The sequence below is a fragment of the Crinia signifera genome, chromosome 6 (assembly GCF_055691185.1).
Source record: "Crinia signifera chromosome 6, ASM5569118v1, whole genome shotgun sequence".
Classification (NCBI taxonomy): Eukaryota; Metazoa; Chordata; class Amphibia; order Anura; family Myobatrachidae; genus Crinia; species Crinia signifera.
In genome coordinates this window covers 203,287,531-203,308,201 of record NC_139222.1, presented here as the reverse complement: position 1 = coordinate 203,308,201, position 20,671 = coordinate 203,287,531, and the positions used below count along the sequence as shown (strand labels likewise).

The 20,671-nt window shown below is 45.5% G+C and overlaps 1 long non-coding RNA gene across 1 annotated transcript in view; it reads left to right on the top strand.

The window, feature by feature from the left end:
• Window positions 1–20,397, top strand: part of LOC146007193 (uncharacterized) — a 38,761-nt gene extending 18,364 nt beyond the window's left edge. Inside the window, exons 2-3 of the long non-coding RNA XR_014444273.1 lie at window positions 9,269–9,380; window positions 20,122–20,397. This is a non-coding gene — a long non-coding RNA (uncharacterized LOC146007193). The remainder of the gene's footprint in view (window positions 1–9,268; window positions 9,381–20,121) is intronic.
• The last annotated feature ends 274 nt before the right edge of the window (window positions 20,398–20,671 follow it).

Here is a 20,671-nt window from a genome sequence, read left to right as displayed (position 1 = left end):
TCATTGGGGTGGTAATTATTAGGGACGTGCACCGGGCACTTTTCGTGTTCTGTGAAACACGTTTTGGGTCTGTATCTTGGGCAGTGTTTTGGATGTGGATCTGTTCCAAAACACCACCATTTTTACTTGTATTTGTATTTGTTTTGTATTTCGTGTTTTGTGTTCTGAATTTTATTACAAACGCATAAAAACTGCTAAAATTGCAGAATTTGGGGTTTTTTTTTGCTCCTACACTATTATTCACTTCAATATCATACATTTTCACTCATTTTCAGTCTATTCTGGACACCTCACAATATTGTTTTTAGGGCAAAAGGTTGCACAGAGGTAGCTGGATAACTATGCTAAGCCACACAAGTGTGCTGCACAAACACATGGCTCATCTAGGAGTGGCACTGCAGCGGCAGACCCCAAAAACCACATAATGGCAAAAAAAGGTGTAAGATGGATCCACCCTTATGTTGCGTAAACAGGACATGCACACTTTAACGAACCAATCATTTCAGTGACAGGGTCTGCCACATGACTGTGGCTAAAATGATTGGTTTGTTTGGGCCCCACAAAAAAAGAAGCCACCTCTCCCTGTACAAACTGGCTCTATGGAGGCAAGATGTCATCCTCATCCAATTCACTTTGATGAACATCATCTTCTCCACATATTGCGGTAGCAACCTTCTACACTGCTCACTGACCAGGTTCCCCGCTGCACTAAAAACTCTTTCAGAGTACACACTGGAGGGGGGACAACTCAGGTAAAATAGAGTTTTACTTTGTACAGGGGCTTCCAAACTACCTTTTTGTCCTGCCAGTACAGGTAAGGAATGTCTGTCATGTCTACTTGGATGCTGTCACAAAAGTAATCCTCCACCACAGTGATGGGAAGGTCCGGCATCGCAACCACCAACAACCTTTGCTCTCCTTGGGGATTTGTGATAACATGTCTTTAGGAGGGCGCGGTTGTTTGCAGTTGCTGCCAGCGGTTTGTGCTGTGCTCGGTCCTGTGCCCATAATACACGTTTAGCATGGAACGTAGTAACTGATACTAGCTTCCTAACGAATGTCATTGTGAAGAATATCAAATTTACAACCACCAATGGATGCTTTCAGGGTGTGCCAATGAGTATTGATGCCAGACATACAATCACTTTAAGAAAAGTTAAGGATTTCAAAACTGGGAAAGAAGTGCCTGGAACAAACGTCCTCTTTGGGCATACCATTCTGAAAGTGGGACCAGCTTGGTCCCTGGTAGCCACAGACTGCAAACTGGAGGCACAATGTAGGTAAGACCTAAAATTTACATTAATTGCTAGTCTTGGGAATGGATTTGGGGCATGGCTCCCCTTGGGTTGGTGTGGCTGAGTTGCTTTCCGGGTGGCACACCCTAACATTTATTTAGCACTATTTATTTTCCACTAATATATAATACTTTCTAGCACTTCACTTTTTAACCTCTAGCTTCTGCTTCTTTCTTATTAATACACTTTTATCTTAGTTTTTCACTTGTGTGCTGCCCTGGGGTGACTGGCCTATGCCAACCATTTTGGGGTTCCGCGCCCCAGATTCAAACTTAGTATTAAGGACCCACCAGAAATGAGGTCACCGTGAAGCTGGTTGGTGGGCAAATATTTCTTGACCAATTGATATACCAAGAACCTCCATTATTGTTTAATAATATGGAGTGTGCATCTGCACCATGTATTTTTCTTTGCAGAACTACAAGTCCCAGCATGATGGCACCTCATGTATATAGGGTGTGCATTCTAAGATCCCCCCCCCCCCCCCATAAGCTAATATTGTGAACACCTTGACACCTGAAGGTTGGGATTCCCTCAACTTAGAGTAGCACCCCACCCACCTGATTTGAATATTATTTTACCAGCTTGGTCCCTGGTAGCCACAGACTGCAAACTGGAGGCAAAATGTAGGTAAGACCTAAAATTGACATTAATTGCTAGTCTTGGGGATGGATTTGGGGCGCGGCTCCCCTTGGGTTGGTGTGGCTGAGTTGCTTTCCGGGTCGCACACCCTAACATTTATTTAGCACTATTTATTTTTCACTAATATATTATACTTTCTAGCACTTCACTTTTTAACCTCTAGCTTCTGCTTCTTTATAATTAATACACCTTTATCTTAGTTTTTCACTTGTGTGCTGCCCTAGGGTGACTGGCCTATGCCAACCTTTTTGGGGTTCCGTGCCCCAGATTCAAACTTAGTATTAGGGACCCACCAGAAATTAGGTCACCGTGAAGCTGGTTGGTGGGCAAATATTTCTTGGCCAATTGATATACCAAGAACCTCTATTATTGCTTAATAATATGGAGTGTGCATCTGCACCATGTAGTTTTCTTTGCAGAACTACAAGTCTCAGCATGATGGCACCTCATGTATATAGGGTGTGCATTCTAAGATCCCCCCCCCCTGAAAGGGGGGGGGGGAGAGAATTGTCTGGTCCTTCAAGTAAAGAGACAGAAAATACAGCTAATGAAAGAGATCACAAGAGAGCGTTGAAGAAGCTGGGAAGCCTGCCGGGGAAATGAGAGCCTGATCTACCTGCACTGCATGGGATGCATGACAGTATCCTACAGGCCATTAAATGGGCAGTTGAGGATGAAGATGCAGACTATGTTGTGATAGACCAGTTTAAGCCTATGCTTGGTCCTGCAATTTGACATCTACAGAGCCAGAAAGTCCTGAGCTTAGGTGCAGTGGGACTGAACTTGTGTCACCATGAAAAGTTGTGCTGGCTGAAGGTGGCTACGAAAAGATGCGTTTATCTTTTTGATGTCCTTGTCTTGGGTCCTGTAGTTTTCATAAATGTGTTACAAATGGCGCTTCAAGACAAAAGCATACTAAATGTGGTCCATGACTGTCGCTGGCTAGGGGATGTCTCGTCCTACCAATATGGGGTGGTTCTTAGCAATGTCTTTGATACACAGGTAGGAGATGTATACCTGTTCTTCATGGAAACCCGGGGCTTCCTTCCTAACCGTACGTGTTCACTTAAGGAATGTTTGACTCGACATCTCAACATGCCATCTTCACAAGTTTCATTCCTGACTTATAAGCAAACTTTAATAAAAGGATAACCCCAATATATGGCTTGATCGGCCAATGTCTACACATTTGCTGAAAGAATTGGCCCTGGAAGTCTTACACCACTTGGCTCTGCGCCTAGCAAAGTTGAATGCCATGTTAGCTGATTTTACATTATTGGTCGATGGGTATTTAAATACATTTAGCCAATGAGCAGCGGATGATTTGGGCTGCACTGAGATCTGCTCGGAGCTTCCAAAAGAAATTAAGCAACTTTGTGTTTTCCATCAAGTTAGGCGAGACTTACAAGCTAACTTCCAAACAGTTTAATAAATGATAACCTCACTATATAGCTTGATCATCCAATGTCTACACATTTGCTCAAAGAAATGACTATGGAAGTCTTACACCGCTTGGCTCTGCACCTAGCACTGTTGGATGCCATGTTAGCTGATTTTACATCATTGGTTGATGGGTATTTAAATACATATAGCCAAGGAGCAGCGGATGATTTGGGCTGCACTGAGATCTGCTCGGAGCTTCCAAAACAAAATGTTTTCCAGCAAGTTAGGTGAGAGGAAGCAATACACAAATACATTGTCAATGTCCAAGGGTTTCTTACGCGGGTGGAAAAGACAAGCCAATGAAAGCACAAAGGAAGCTGACTAACTATACTAAGCCACACAAGTGTGCGGCACAAACACTTATCTAGGAGTGGCACTGCAGCGGCAGACAGGATGGCAGTTTGAAAAACTAGGCCCCACAAAGCACATAATGGTCAAAAAAAAGGTGCAAGATGGAATAGTTATTGGGCCCTCCCACTCACCCTTATGTTGCATAAATAGGACAGGCACACTTTAACAAACCAATAATTTCAGCGACAGGGTCTGCCACATGACTGTGACTAAAATTATGGTTTGCTTGGGCAAATCACCTCTCCCTGCACAAACTGGCTTTATAGAGACAAGATGCCCTTCTCATCCTCCTCCTCTGATTCCTCACCCCCTTCAGCGTATACTCCCTCATCCTCACAGATTATCAATTCCTCCCCACTGGACTCCACAATCACAGGTCCCTCTGTTGTCTCTGGAGGCAATTGCTGATCTTCATTAAAGAATTGATTATTCATTTTTATAAACATCATCATCTCCACATTTTGGGAAGCAACCTCCTACGCCGCTCACTGACTAGGTTCCCAGCTGCACTAAAAACTCTTTCGGAGTAAACACTGGAGGGGGGACAACTCAGGTAAAATAGAGCCAGTTTGTACAGGGGCCTCCAAATTGCCTTTTTATCCTGCCAGTACAGGTAAGGACTGTCTGACATGTCTACTTGGATGCTGTCACCAAAGTAATCCTTCACCATTTTTTCAATGGTGACAGCATCCAATGTAGCGACAGTAGAAATGTCAGCAATCATTGGCAGGTCCTTTAGTCAGGATCAGATGTCCAACTCCAAACTCCCTCCTGCCTGCCCTGCATCCCGCCAGCGGGTTGTGTGGGAAATTGCAGCTTTTTCCTTGCAGTCACAGGTGTGGTAGAAAATGAGGGAGGAGCTGTTGCCATGTCACGGTCTGCTTCAGTTGGCAATCTCGTGACCAGCAGGTCTTTGCACCTTTGTAGACTTGTGTCTGCTGGAAACAGAGATACAACATAAGCTTTACACCAAGGATCGAGCACGGTGGCCAGAATGTATTCCTCTGACTTTAACAGACTGACCACCCTCGTATCCTGGCAAAGTGTATAGTGGGCTTCATCCACAAGAGCTACATGCTTTGTGGAATTGCAACACTTTAGATCCTCTTTCACTTTCTCCAGCTGCTTCAGCAACAGCCTGATCAGGGGAATCACCTGACTCAAGCTGGCAGTATCGGAGCTAACTTCACGTGTGGCAAGTTCAAATGGCTGGAGAATCTTGCACAACATGGAAATCAGCCTCCACTGCACTTGAGTCAGGTGCATCCCCACTCCTGTGCCTATGTCATAGGTGACCGAGTAGGTGTGGATGGGCTTTTGCTGCTCCTCCATCCTCTGCAGCATATAGAGGGTGGAGTTCCAGTGCGTCACCACCTTTTGTTTGAGGTGATAGCAGGGCAGGTTGAGGAGTTTTTGCCGCCACTATAGCCTTCGGAAAGAAGTGGCAGAATGCCAAAAGTGTTCAGCAATTTTGTGGGCCACCGTAAGCATCCCCTGCATGTTCCTGTAATTTTTTAGGAAACGCTGCACCACCAAATTTATAGTGTGGGCAAAACATGGCACGTGCTTGAAATTTCCCATATGTAATGCCGCAAAATGTTACTGGCATTGTCCGACACCACAAATCCCTGGGAGAGTCTAAGTGGGGTAAGCCACTGCGAGATGATTCCCTCAGTTTCTCTAAGAGGTTGTTGGTGCTGTGCCTCTTACTAAAATAGGTGATACACAGCGTACCCTGGAAGGAGCTGACATGCACGAGATGCTGTTGCTGCGGAAGGCGATGCATCTAACCAGTGGGCTTTAACAGTCATATAGTCCTTAGTTTGCCCCGAAACACTTGTCCACATGTCTGTGGTTAAATGGACAGTGGGTACAACCACATTTTTCAGGGCACTGATGACACTTTTTCTGACATCTCTGTACATCCTCAGTATCGCCTGCCTAGTGAAGTGGAATCTAGATGCGATTTGGTACTGGGGACACAATACCTTCATCAACTGTCTAAATCCCAATCCACTGATGGTGAACACCGGATGCACATCTAACACCAGCATAGCTGTCAAGGTCGCAGTTATCCGCTTTGCCATCAGATGACTGTTGTCGTACTTTATTCTCATGGCAAATGACTATTGGACAGTCAATTGCTTAGTGAAAGACATAGTGGAATTACGACTTCCCCTCTGGGACGATGACCAACTCCCAGCAGCAACAGCAGCAGTGGCAGCAGTAGAAGGCGTACCACTGCAGGATCCTCCAGAGGAATCCCAGATGGAAGAGGAGTCAGTCATGACAGTGACATGGCCTGCAGGACTACCTTCAATCCAGATGGAGAAGGAAATTGACGAGGAGTGACTTGCTGGTGTGGTGTGCAGGTGCTTGGATACAACTGGATCAAGGAATTTAGGTGTCCCTGGATTGCTTACGGTCCTAGCAACAGTTTCTGAACGAAACAGTGACTTATGAACTAACTTCAGGTGACGCAAAAGCGAGGATGTCCCTAGGTGGCCAACGTCCCTACCCCTGCTTATTCCAGCTTTGCATAAGCTACAAATGGTGAGACTGTTGTTGTCAGGATCTGGATAAAATAATTCCAGACCAAAGAGGTGGATTTTTTGGCCTTTGGCCCAGGCATGGTGATGGCCTTTTGCATCCCACGGTCAAAAACTGTCTTGCCCGTTGCCTCATTTAAGAACACTCAGTGCCAGCTACATCAGTTTCCCCCTCCTGGTGTACAACATTGACAACTTCAAAATCAGGAACTGGATTGTGGGAGATCCTTCCAGCTTGTGCAGAGGGCGTGCTGCAAATGGTGGAAGGAGCCACCTCTTCCTGTACAGTGATGGGAAGGTCAGGCTTCACAACCACCAACACCCTTGGACTCTCCTTGTAGATTTGTGATACTGTGTCTTTAGAAGGCTGAGTTGTTTGTTGGGTACTTATATGTTAGTTGGGTGCCCACTATAGTTAGTACGCTTATACCCCTACTATCCATGTAGGCATGGAGTAGATTCTATATAGTGTGGTGAGCGCAGCGAGCCACCGAGCCTGAAGCGTGGCGAGCGTAGCGAGCCCAGAGGGGATGCAGAAAACTAAGCAAATAGCTTAGTGGGCGCCCAACTAACATATGAGTACCATTTGTTGTCTTTTCGTTGACAGCTAACTCTCTTTACATTTCTAGGGGGCAAGGGGAGGATGAGGAGGAGGGCTGAGATCATCTTGTGAAGCTGGACCACTAATCAAGAACTTAGCCCAGGCCCTTAGCCGTTCCTTCCCACTCCATGTGGTAAATGGCATATTGGCAAGCTTACATTTCTCCTCCAAGGATTTACATTTTTTTTTTCTTAAACGTACTCAACTTTACCTTTTTGGATTTCACACAACCTCGATGATGACATTGGGCATCGGCATTGGCAGAAGACGTTGTTGGCATTTCACCATCATGATCTTGACTAGTGGCAGCAGCTTCAGCACTTGGTGGAAGTGGTTCTACACCACGCAGGTAGTCACTATCAGCAGTGTAGAACTACTACTAAACCATGTAGGTTGAACTTGTCACTATCAGCAGACAGCAGTATAGTAGTTAAAACTACTACACCATGCAGGTTGCACAGAGGGGCGGGAGAGGGAACACATGGATGGGCACCAGCGAAGACAGCCAGACATGCACACTGTTCAATCTCCTACACTGGAGTGAACATGGCACCCGCCAGGCCGTCCTTATATACATACAGATGTGTCCACATACATCTTGACTTTTTTTCTCAATTTGTCACAGCATGTAAAACACGGCTTAGAGTCCAAGGTGTGCCAAATTGTGCCGTACATGGTGCAGTGAAACCAAGATGTATGTGGACACATCTGTATAGTGACGTTTTAGTGACGGTGTCCGGATGTCGCCACATCCGACAGCGGGAACTCGCAGGTGCCGTAAAGGCGAACTCCGAGTCTGGGCGGGAAAACCCAAACAGGCTCGTAAACGTGTTCAGATAGGGGGGTGTCCGGGGGTGTACGGATTCCCGGAATCCGGACGTGCTCCTCTCTAGTAATTGTACAGTATATATTAGGTTTTAGCTGACACAGTTGCATTAAAGTAAGATTCAACTCCATAGTTAACAACATGCATACAAAAATCATGGGGTACAGGGCAAAAGGTTGAATGATTAACAGACATGCCACACTGGCCTAGTCCCATTACAATATTTCGAGCCACATTGTGTGATCTCCTGTCATAGTAGATCTCAGCCCAACACTATTTAATGTGGATAGGGCCTACAAAAAATGTGATTCCACCTACAGTAGTTAACAATATAAAATAGGGAAAAACTGGTTATAACCCATTGGGTTTCTGGTAGCCAGCTCAACTGCACGGACACATTACGGTTGAAATTTACTAAGATGTGAAATACACTTCACAGGTCATGTTGCTTTGGGCAACCAATCACATCCTGTCTACTATCTTCCAGAGGGTGGTAAATAAATAAGAAGTAGCATCTGAATGGTTGCCCATAGCAACATGACCTGTGAAGTATATTTCACATCTTAGTAAATTCCACCCAACATATTTAAAATAGTTTCAGATGCAGCCTTACTATATTTACTATTTTATTAAACTGCTAAATCCAGATAATATCTTCTTTGGCAATGTAATCTAAAGGGAAGTTTAACTAAACCTATTAACCAACAAAGACAACTGCTAAACTAATTAACAGTAAACTGCATGGAACCAGACAAGCTGAAATCACAAATGGCTTACCCATGCAGACCGCTTGTGGTTGGCTGAGCAGTAAAAATATTTTTCAAACAGCATGAAGAAGGAGTAGATGATAACTTTCATAGAATTGCTGTGGATGCATCCATATGGCAGTATCTATAATATAGTGTATTGCAATATTACAGTGTGTTATCTAGCTGATGGTAGGGTTATCTTATTTGTAGATTCTATTTTCCACACTCAATGTATGTGACAGTAAACAATTATACTCTGTAACATCATTCTGTAGTGAGCATGTGATGCGTATTCATATTTAACTACAGATAAAAAAAACATGCAATTATTGATGTTGGACACAATGTAATTATAATTATTGTAGGTGGTATCTATTGTCATCATCCTCTTACCTTTGTATTTGGCATATGAAGCACTTAGTTTGCTACTGTGGGGTATATATAGGACTGATCAAATAGGCAGGGCCAACTTTCCGCTTCCTGAGCCTTCGGCTTGCCTGGTAAGACCTCCGTTGTCTGTAGCACTGGCCGGACTACTTAACCTCTGCTTTGTTTCATGGAAATGGGAACTTTTTTATGACAAATTATACTTGATAGACTCCAGTCCTGGGCTCCTTTCTGTCGGGGCCCGGGTCTGGAGTCCCCACAGCCTTCCCTCCCTGCCCTTGGTATGTAAAATAGGGACAGTCAGAGATTCAGGATGTCCACCAATAATACAGTAGCTTTATTTTTAAAGTGCCAATCATTTATAAGGCAAAACCAGGGTTTTTGTGTTCACTGTCTGTTATTTAATAACCTGTCTTGGGTTCAAGGATATGGATGTGTTGCTGGAGGTCTTGCAGATACCCCATTCTGGGGGCAAAGCTTTGATTAGCCATTGGTTGCCAGGTCCAGGTTGGCTCGTGACCTATACTTCAAGTAAAGGTAAATGTTTCATTTAAAAAAAAATGTATTCTAACCTGTACTCAGAATCATCAGTGTAATTTTTGTTTTGTTGCAGCAAAGCTCGCCCTGTCTCCAACTGATATAGGCTGACAGAGCAACAGGCAGCCAAACTGGCTCAGAGCAGAGCTTTTAAGTAATGCATTGTCCCCAATGCATCTGAGCAATATTTTTGTTGGCAGGATATGAGTTTGGTTTTCCATTGCTCATTAGGGGTGCAGTATTTATTTATTTACTTAAATGGGGTTACATAGAAACCTATGATCAGCACAGGAATTACTTGATGTTCTGAGGGCTAAGGTGCAGAGTTATTGTAGGTGAGCTTTGGACACATGGCAGAGCCATTTGAACAACCCCACATGGAGAATTTACACCCTGATTCTGGTTGGCTCAGTAAGTTGCAAACATCATAGCTTACTGAGCTAAGGAAAACACATCCCCTCGCGTGTCTCCGCAGCAGGAGAAAACATTCGGTGGTTGCCAACCACCGAATAATTTCTCCTGTCTTCGCAAATAAAAGTCAGTCTGAACTGACTTTTATTTGCATGTGTCTGCGGAACAGGCGGCTGATGTCCTGTGACATTTGCCTACCAGGGTACCCATGGGTAATGTCCAGCATTTTCATGGGCACCCAGCTTTTCCATGGGCGACCCCTATCCACACCACCTTCCTCTCCTGGCCTGCCCTGATCCCTGCAAACAGCTCGGTGACTGTGCAAGTCGCCAAAGCTGTTTGCAAAAGGGGAGCTGCACATGCGCAGTCCCCAAACCATTGGGACGGGGCCGAACTCGCAATATTGTGAGAAAATCAGAATGGCCCCCTTCATCCCTTCCCCATTGAGTGTCATTCCCAAGAAGCTTTCAAAATAGGACATTTAGGCTAATTCAACATATATACTATCCATGAGGGTCATCAGTGAATGATGCTATACCTCCAATTACATCCAGATTCATCCCAGTACATGGATTTTTGCTTTGGGAGCGAATATTATGTAGAAAAGTGCTTGCCTATGAGATATTCCTGTTTCCTGTACCATTTTTGAAAAAATTAGCACCTACTGTATCTTTATTGATGCATAGAGTTTTCTTGCAGGAATCACGGGGTATCACACTATCTAGATCTTCCTTTTGCATGGGCTCTCACAACTTGCCTTTTTTATTTTTTCATGTTGGATTTGTATTGTCATATTGAAATTGATACCATGTCTTGAAGGTTGCAAAATTGCACAATGTTGTTGCTACTGTATGTCTAAGCGGATTTATACAATTACCCTTCTCTATGCTCAGTCACTCTTTGCTCTGTTGAACTTTGCCTGTAGGGCTCTCCCCATGGTCAAATTTTTTGTCATACACTGGAATGGTCCAATTTGTACTTCTTTTTAGTGGGATTTTATTGATGTTTGGAGTTGAATGACTCTAGTCGACAATATCCATGCAGTAGGGTCAATGGTTGCTATCTTGATCGATCCTGATGTGTGGCACCTTGATCTGAGGAATGGGCACATTTGGATCTCACCAGGGATGTACTGCTTCTGAAACTTTTTTTAATCATGTTGAAATGGAAGTTTTAAGAGATAGGCTGCATAATTGCAGTATATTGCTCAGATGCCACAACCTGTGGAGTAGCTGGTTTGAACTTGCTTGTGATGTAACATTTTGTTCCTTGCTCATGGAGATTTCCTATGAGTTATACCAGTTTCAATGTCTTAGATTTTGATCTTTGGCCCATGAGGCTGATGTAATTTGTGTGCTAAATCCCTCTGATTTTTAGCAAGTCATTGAGTAGGCAAGGAGGGCTTAATGCAAAGATTTTTCAATCAGGCATTTTCAGTGTTTACCCCCAAGCCTCGGAAAAGTGTGAAGCTTTTATGCCATTGATGCTAGTGTGTAGACAAAAGCAGGCATCAATTGATGCTTTATTTTTTTGTATTTATTTATTTATTTATAATCTCTATTGGTGTGTACACACGGTACTTTTTGCCTTCCGATGTTGACGATATAGTCAACATCGGATCGGAATCGGATGCAGATCGCAAGGGTTTTAACCCTTCAGATCCCGATCCGATTCCAATGCTCGTTCACGTATCGCAAGGCAGAAAGTCTTGTCTGCCTTGACTATATAGTGCAGATCTGCACTATATGGTCAGACTTGTATGCAAATCGGATGTGCCTTCAGATACTATCCATGATCCAATCTGATCGGATCGCGGATAGTATCTGAAGGCACATCTGACTGTGTATACACACCATATGTCTCTGGCTGTTGCAGAGTGGTAGATTCAAGATGTTTGGCAGGTATTTGTTTTTCTGCCAGTTAAAAAGTCTTCTATACTGTACAGTACCATGAGTTTTATCATTCTGAAAGCTTTGAAAGGTTGGGCTTGTATGGTTTCTGCTGTCCCAGACAAAAGTGATCTATTGAAGCTTCTCTACTTTCTTTGATCCTTGCAGCCATGTCAGTTGTTGCAGATTTGGTCTTCAAGGTAATGTAGCTGCAACTGGATTTTTATTGAACCAATTTATACTCCTGTTACACTACACTGCTAGGAATTTGCCTGCTGTGGCAAGCTAGCCAATTCCTGGATCTTATACCAAACCCAGGTAAGGAGCAGGGTCTGCTACTCTGAGCTTTGTTCCGGTACACCGCTTTCCCAGGCACAAAAATCCTGGGTCACGTTCATGTATGAAATAGGTATTAGAACGAAGCAATTTTATATTTTGACCATGAGGAATGATTTTCAGTATAAATTAATGCGGGAGGGAAAAAAAAACATAAAAACTAGTCAAAATTGAATAAAAAATATCAAACAAATGTCTCCTTAAAATAACAATTGTTGTAAAATGTTTTTAGAGACAAAAATAGAAACACATCTGAAAATATTTTATCGCAAGTTACTTCCCCTTTAAAGGCTAATGAGCTGTGTTTTAATGTGAACAGACATGTGGGTGTAGAGAATAGATACAACAGACTGGTTTTGCAAAGATAAGGATGGATGTATGTTGGTAATTTGTGTATTTAATAAATATAATAATGTGTGTTAAATACATCTTTATTACTTTATCATTCTGCAAAATAAATTAGCTGCATGACTTATTTGTGATGGTTTTTTGTTGCGTCGCTTGCATGTTCATTACAGAAAGGGTTTGTTTAAGTACTCTTCCTGCTATCAGTTAATTGGTTTGCTAATTTTATGAATTCGCCCAGCAGCTGGATATTGTTTGTTTTCTATATAATAGAAGGCTAGCGTAACAGAACATGTATCTTCTTACTTTTCCCATATTCCTTAGTCAATGCTGAAACTAGCATTTTGGCACGAGGGGCAAGCCATAACTTGGCTTTTTCACACACACAAAAAAGTGTCAATAAATACTTCCACAAGTCAAAATATAACACACCTTATTGCACAGAGATATATGGAGAAAGACATACAGAATCGTTATAATGAAACAGAATTATAATTTTTCTGTCTTTGCACTACTGGTTCCCCTGCTTTCTGGCCCTGTGTATTTCATCATTATCATCATGAGCCGCATACCCTCCAACATTTCATACATAAAAATCGGGGTACTTGTTTCCTAGCACGGCCACACCGATTTACATCGGGGTGGTCGTGTCGGAAAAATCGGGGTCGATCGCATCGCATGCGATTTGGTCGCATGCGATGCGATCGACGCGACCGACCGATTTTGGACCCGATTTTTTTTTTGAATGAAATGTAAATCGGGTCCCTGGGACCCGATTTTACATTGGATTCAATGTAAAATATTCCCAACCCCCCCAAATGTCACGGCATACACTCCACCCCACGATAGACGCCATCCCGAAGCGTGGCGAGCGCAGCGAGCCCGCGAGGGGCGGCGGTGCGCGTCCTCCGACCTTTTCATTCCCCTACTATCCACGTCGGCGTGGAGTTGAGAATAGAATAGTGTGGCGAGCGCAGCGAGCCACCGAGCCCGAAGCGTGGCGAGCGGACGCGTATACCTGTGAAGTTATACGCGTGCGCTCGCCACGCTTCGGGCTCGGTGGCTCGCTGCGCTCGCCACACTATTCTATTCTCAACTCCACGCCGACGTGGATAGTAGGGGAATGAAAAGGTCGGAGGACGCGCACCGCCGCCCCTCGCGGGCTCGCTGCGCTCGCCACGCTTCGTGTTGGCGTCTATCGTGGGGTGACGACGGGGACATCTATAATGTGAAATGGGTCATATTGGCCCATTTCACATTTTTCACATTTTTTCACGATTTCAATGTTAAAAAATCTTTTAACATTGAAGCCTATGGAAAAATCGGGGGCATCGCGTCGGGACCATTGTTAATGGTCCCGACCGACGCGATGCCCCCGATATTTTACCTTTCCCGACACGATTTCAATGTTAAAATATTTTTTAACATTGAAGCCTATGGGGAAATCGGGGGCATCGCGTCGGTCGCGTCGGGACCATTGTTAATGGTCCCGACCGACGCGATGCCCCCGATATTTTGTCTTAGCCGGCCAAATGGACCTGATTTCAAAGGAAATCGGGTCCATCGCGTTAATCTTGTACCTTAACTTGAGGTACACGATTACTCCCGATTGTGGCCGTGCTAGGAAACAAGTACCAAAATCGGTACAAAATGTTGAAGGGGCGTAGCCACTGGTAAAGAGGGTGTGGGAAGGGGAGTCTGATGGAAGCAGTGGAGAGGCCAGGGCTCAATGTGTTGTTAGTTACCCATCATTAGTCACCCAGTGATGCCTGACCCCAGCGTAATTGCTGCCAGCCAGACAACGAACGGGGAACAGGGCATATCCAAACCTCGCTGTCACCGCCATAGCTGTGATGTCATTGGCTATCGGTGGTGCTTTTTGTCTGAGGGATTCTGGGAGTTGTAGTCTTATTTTCTCATCACTTCTATGTAGGATGAAATGCTCTGTAAGGTCTAAAAACTGGTACAAATCTGTACAGCGGGTTTTAGCCGGCATAGACCATTAAAAACCGGTACTGTACCGGGTAAATCAATACAGTTGGAGCCCATGGAGCCACAGGGAGGATGTGGGGAGAAAGAGTGCCTAGTCTGGGTGATGGGAGGTCTCGGGCCCTGGCTGGGAGGAGGTGGATGAGGACTATGAGAAGGTTGGAAAGGTAAATGAATATTCATGCAGGAGGTGCACCCATCCACAGGAGCACTGCAGGGGGCAGATCTCACATGCTGCTTGTGCCTCCATCAGTATTGGTCTGAGACACGAAGGAACCACTGGTGTATGCAGTGCTAGGGGCACATGCTTAAAGGCTTGGATAACCATTAGGGAGTGCATGGTCTGAGACCTTTGATAAATATATAATATTACTAATGCATGCATGATAATGTACCAGGTCTATAACAGCACTGTCCAAAATAAACCATGTATAATGTAACATATTGTAAGAGGGTCAGGAAAACAGGTACCATCTCCTGGGGTATATGGTAAGATGCAACAGCTGGGAGGTCATACATCACTCCAGTACTTTGATGCAACTGGCATCAACCAGTTTTGTAAGTTAGTCAAACAAAAATGGGTACTTCTGTAGTTTCACGGCGCCGCCGCGCGCACACTCTGGCTCAGAAACTTGGCAGACTGCCAGAGGCTCTGATTAACCGTGCGCGTGCCGCTCTAGCTCAGACAGAGTGTGCTCGCGCCGCTCTAGCTGTACTGACAGCTACGTAAACAGCGTGGCGCGCTGCCCAGGCGCTGGCAGGTCACTGTGGTACTTGTAGTTCCACAGTGAAATAGGCAGCGCCTGGGCAGCGCTGACAACAGCGGTGGCAAGTGGACACACCCCGGGCACAACGCTGACGTGCCGGGGCTTGTAAAGTACTCACCCCGGCACAGCGCAGTATCCCCCATGTACACGCTAAATCCAATGGCTTGCAGCCTAGATCTAGGCGCTAATGCCCCTGGATTCACACTCCCTGCGAGCCGCTAAGAAGGAGGGGGGCGCCTGGATTTAGGCGCAAAACCCTCTGAATCCAGGCGCCTTGCGAGCCGCTAAGAAGGAGGGGGGCGCCTGGATTTAGGCGCAAAAGCCAGGCTCCCTGGGAGCCGCAAAGGTGGTTTAGCATCTAAATTTAGACGCTAAAGGAGCCTGGATTTAGTTGGGTGGAGGGGTACATCTAAATTTAGACGTAAAAGCATCTAAATTTAGCTGGGTTTAGGGGTACACTATTAAAGCCCGTCCACAGTGGCAGTAGTCGACGCAACAGCTGTCGACTGTGTAAATCCCACTATCCACGCCCACCCGAAGCGTGGCGAGCGCAGCGAGCCCCGCGAGGGGCGGCGGTACGCGTCCTACGACCTTTTCATACCCCCACTATCCACGTCGGCGTGGAGTTGAGAATAGAATAGTGTGGCGAGCGCAGCGAGCCACCGAGCCCGAAGCGTGGCGAGCGCAGTGAGCCCCGCGAGGGGACGCGGATACCTTCACAGGTAAACGCGTCCCCTCGCGGGCTTCACAGGTGTCCGCAGCGACGCGGACACCTGTGAAGCCCGCGAGGGGACGCATTTACCTGTGAAGGTATCCGCGTCCGCTCGCCACGCTTCGGGCTCGGTGGCTCGCTGCGCTCGCCACACTATTCTATTCTCAACTCCACGCCGACGTGGATAGTGGGGGTATGAAAAGGTCGTAGGACGCGTACCGCCGCCCCTCACGGGGCTCGCTGCGCTCGCCACGCTTCGGGTGGGCGTGGATAGTGGGATTTACACAGTCGACAGCTGTTGCGTCGACTACTGCCACTGTGGACGGGCTTTAATAGTGTACCCCTAAACCCAGATAAATTTAGATGCTTTTGCGTCTAAATTTAGATGTACCCCTCCACCCAACTAAATCCAGGCGCTTTAGTGTCTAAATTTAGATGCTAAACCACCTTTGCGGCTCCCAGGGAGCCTGGTTTTTGCGCCTAAATCCAGGCGCCCCCCTCCTTCTTAGCGGCTTGCAGGGAGTGTGAATCCAGGGGCATTAGCGCCTAGATCTAGGCTGCAAGCCATTGGATTTAGCGTGTACATGGGGGATACTGCGCTGTGCCGGGGTGAGTACTTTACAAGCCCCGGCACGTCAGCGTTGTGCCCGGGGTGTGTCCACTTGCCACCGCTGTTGTCAGCGCTGCCCAGGCGCTGCCTATTTCACTGTGGAACTACAAGTACCACAGTGACCTGCCAGCGCCTGGGCAGCGCGCCACGCTGTTTACGTAGCTGTCAGTACAGCTAGAGCGGCGCGAGCACACTCTGTCTGAGCTAGAGCGGCACGCGCACGGTTAATCAGAGCCTCTGGCAGTCTGCCAAGTTTCTGAGCCAGAGTGTGCGCGCGGCGGCGCCGTGAAACTACAGAAGTACCCAAAAATGAAAACAAAATATCTAAATAAATCCTTGCTATCTGGCTCTAACTAATCACAGGATAATTTCCTAACTTGCTAAAAACTATAGCTGAACCATACCAGACAGAGTTTGTAGCAGGTTGTCTTTGTGGAAGGCTTTGCATAGCACTGCGCTATGCAAAGCCCCCCGCTGACAGTGCAGAGCAGGGGGAAAGCCGCTCAGTGTGTATGCACTGAGCGGCTTTCCCCCCAGCGATGACATCGGTCATCACTGTCCATACACACTGGGCATAATCACTCATGTATGGACCTTACTGTATGTGTTTAACTTTAAACAGGAAAATCCTGCTATCCCTGCCACAGAAAATTATAAAGAATTCCAGACCATCTTGCTCCAAAGAAAAAAACATTGCCTTCTTGTATTCTGCTATGTTCTTCTGGGTGTATTGTGGAATCCATATTTGAGCGACCAGGCTACTACAATATATTTATAGCTTGCCACATCTGTTGGCTGCCTACAGTACAATGCTTCAAAGACGTGAGAGACTTATTTTAAGTATTCTCAGATTATCATTAGGACGATATCCAGTGGCGTAACTATGGAGGGTGCAGGGGATGCAGCTGCTATGGGGCCCGGGCCCTGGGGGGGCCCCATAGCTCAGCAGGCAATCCCCTGCACCCTTTTTTACTGAAGAAGTGCCATAGTCGCAGTGTCAGCACTGACAATGAGCAGCGTCATCAATGAGCAGCGTCGTCACATGCCCCCTCCACCTGCCAGCGGCAATGTTTTACATAATGGAGTGGGGAAATTAATGCTTACATAATGATCCAGCCTCCTGTCTCCCTTCTATGATGCTGCTGGGGCTTGACGTCACTATCTAGTGACCAGCCCCGGCGCGAAACACGCGGCACCAGCGATGTGTGGAAGAGGAGTGTGAGACCCAGGCAAAAGCCGCATGTAGAGGAGGATCTCCGTCCCACGAGCGGTGGAGACCCGGAGCTGTCAGTTGACGGCAACTCTGCATGGATGAGGAGAGCCTCCCCCAGTGCACAGGTACACAACATCAATCACACAGTGGTGAGCGGTGGACAGGACAGCCTGAATGGGGGTCGGTGGGGAGTTGAAAATACTTGATTAGGAGGTGAGAACTGATACAGGTTCCACCTCCTCTCTCTTTTTTCTTCTCTGTGCTCTATCTCCCTCCACCTCCTCTCTTTTTCTACCTCCCCTCCATGTCTCTCCTGCTACCCCCCTTTTCCCCCCTTCCCCTCTAATATCTCCCTTCTACCTATCACCACATCCCCTCTATCTATCATCTCCCCTCTCTCCTCCTTTCTCTGTTTCCTGCTCTCTCCACCCACCTCCCCCTCATCTAACCTCTCTTCTCTTTCAGTCTCTCTTTCTCATGCTCCCACCCACTTCCACTCCATCAACTTTCTCTCGTTTTCTCCTATCCATCTGCCTACCTGACCCACTCACTCTCTCTTGCTCCCCTCTTTTCCCTCCATAAAGTGCTATCTATCCCTGACCACACCTCTCTATTTTCACGACACCCTCAGGGGGGCAGGGGGCGTGGGCCCTTTCAAGGTTTTGCTATGGGGCCCAGAAGGTGCTAGTTACGCCTCTGACGATATCTAATTAACTGGTGTTGTATTTAATACAATGGCTTAAACTGTTTTACATGTATTAAATATTAACATGTAAATATTAAATTCATTATGGCTTAGCTTCAATAATGTGTGAGCAAATATTAGAACATTAGAGCATTCTTAATACTGTATGTGACACAGACAGAGATGGCATACATTGTTTTCCTGTGTACTTGTGTTTGAGGTTACACTAACCCCACTTATTGCTGTTTCTGACCATCATTTCTGAAGTTAGTGATGTATTTGCATAATCAATTTACTTCAATTCATTTTTTTTTTAGAATGTGAAAAAAATACTTTCCTCACTGTAGTATATATCAGAACAGTTGTGCCTGAGGGTTGAAAAGAATTTTACCACTCTGTTTTATTGGATTTATCCTCTGTGGGACATCAACATACAACTACATGCTATATTAAACCCCAAAAGAGAATGTAACATGGAGTCACAAAAAGTAATAATAAAACTAGATGTGTAGCTGAACTGTATAGTTCCTGCAATAATATAGCCATTTGTGGCTTCACAAGCTGTACAATGTTGAAAGATAATAAAAATTTAATGTACAGTATACACAATACAGATCAGTATAATAAGTCATGAAAAAGTATAGCTGGCCATACACTTATGCGACTTCTTGGATGGAGAGGTTGCATAAGAATTCCCTTGAACTGCCCAGGAGCTTAACGGGCAGCAGGATTGCATGTGATATATCATAGGCGGGCCTTTCTTTATGCGATATATCGCATGCAAATCCAACCAAGGCTCCAGCCCCAATAGAACTATCGATCTAGGGACTCCAATTCCCACGCACCACATGGTACTGCCGATTCCTGGGGGATCCATTATTCATATATATTACATACTTGATAACATGTATGTAGATGTGTGCTTAGTGATTCCCCCCTTCCTGCAGCACATGAATAGCACTGCAATAAGGCTGCCTAAAAGGGCAGTTAGTCCTGCAAAGTCCTGTTGGTTATAGTTTATATTTTGGTGTAAACTGCTGCTCCATGTGCCAGCTACATGTACCTAGTGCCTGTCCTGTGGATACTCTGCTTGTTTGATGGATACTCTGCCTGTCATAAGTAATCTTGGTACTTATGTAGTATCTGGGCTGCCGATTTTTTGATTGTATGCCTTAAGTTAAGGCATACAATCAGATGCGATGCGATGCGATATCGCATCGCATCGCATACGATGCGATGCGATGACCCGATTTTTCCATAGGATTCAATGTTAAAATGGACTGAGTCCATTTTAACATGGAATTCAATGGGAAAAAGGGGTCCTTTTCATACCCCTACTATCCAAGTGGGCATGGAGTTGGATATAAACCTGTGGCGAGCGTAGCGAGCCACCGAGCCCGAAGCGTGGCGAGCGAAGCGAGCCCCGCGAGGGGACGGTATTCTGTGTCCCCTCGCGGGGCTCGCTACGCTCGCCACGCTTCGGGCTCGGTGGCTCGCTACGCTCGCCACAGGTTTATATCCAACTCCATGCCCACTTGGATAGTAGGGGTATGAAAAGGACCCCTTTTTCCCATTGAATTCCATGTTAAAATGGACTCAGTCCATTTTAACATTGAATCCTATGGAAAAATCGGGTCCATCGCATCGCATCGCATCGCATGCGATTTGGTCGGGTGCGATGCGATGCGATGGACCCGATTTCAAAATCGGCAGCCCAGTTACTACATAAGTACCGTAATCTTCCTTGCCTTATCTGAATCCTTGCCTTTTTCCTGTCTTGTTAGACCCCAGTGCAGTACAGCATTCTCAGGGTACAAGTGAATTCCAACTGTGTTTCGTGTGCATCTGCTGAGATCCTAACCCAAGCTGTGGCCTCCAGGCAATAGAATAATCCTCTACCATTGAAGATACAAGACCTGTTGGCATCCTAAGTACCACTGTGTATGTGTCATACACTAAGGAAACAATGGGTAGCTGTTGTAGGTAGTAGAATCTCACAGTTGCTCTACTGGAATTACACAATTATGATGGAGTTCCCTAACAGCAATAGAGAAAACTACATGAACAATCATTAAAACATGTTATGGTGGAACTGCAATCATATACTGTATTTATTTTGCAAATCATAGTGTAATTTATGCATTTCTACTTTAACACAGGTTTATACTGTATATGTGGTCTAAAAATGATTATAAATAACATTTTTTTCCTTTAAAAAAAATACAGTGTGTCATGTTTTTCCCATAACCCAGTAAGGGCAATAAAATAACAAGCTTAGACCACACAACATTCACCTATAACCTATAATATTAGCAGATGACACTGAAATAAGTA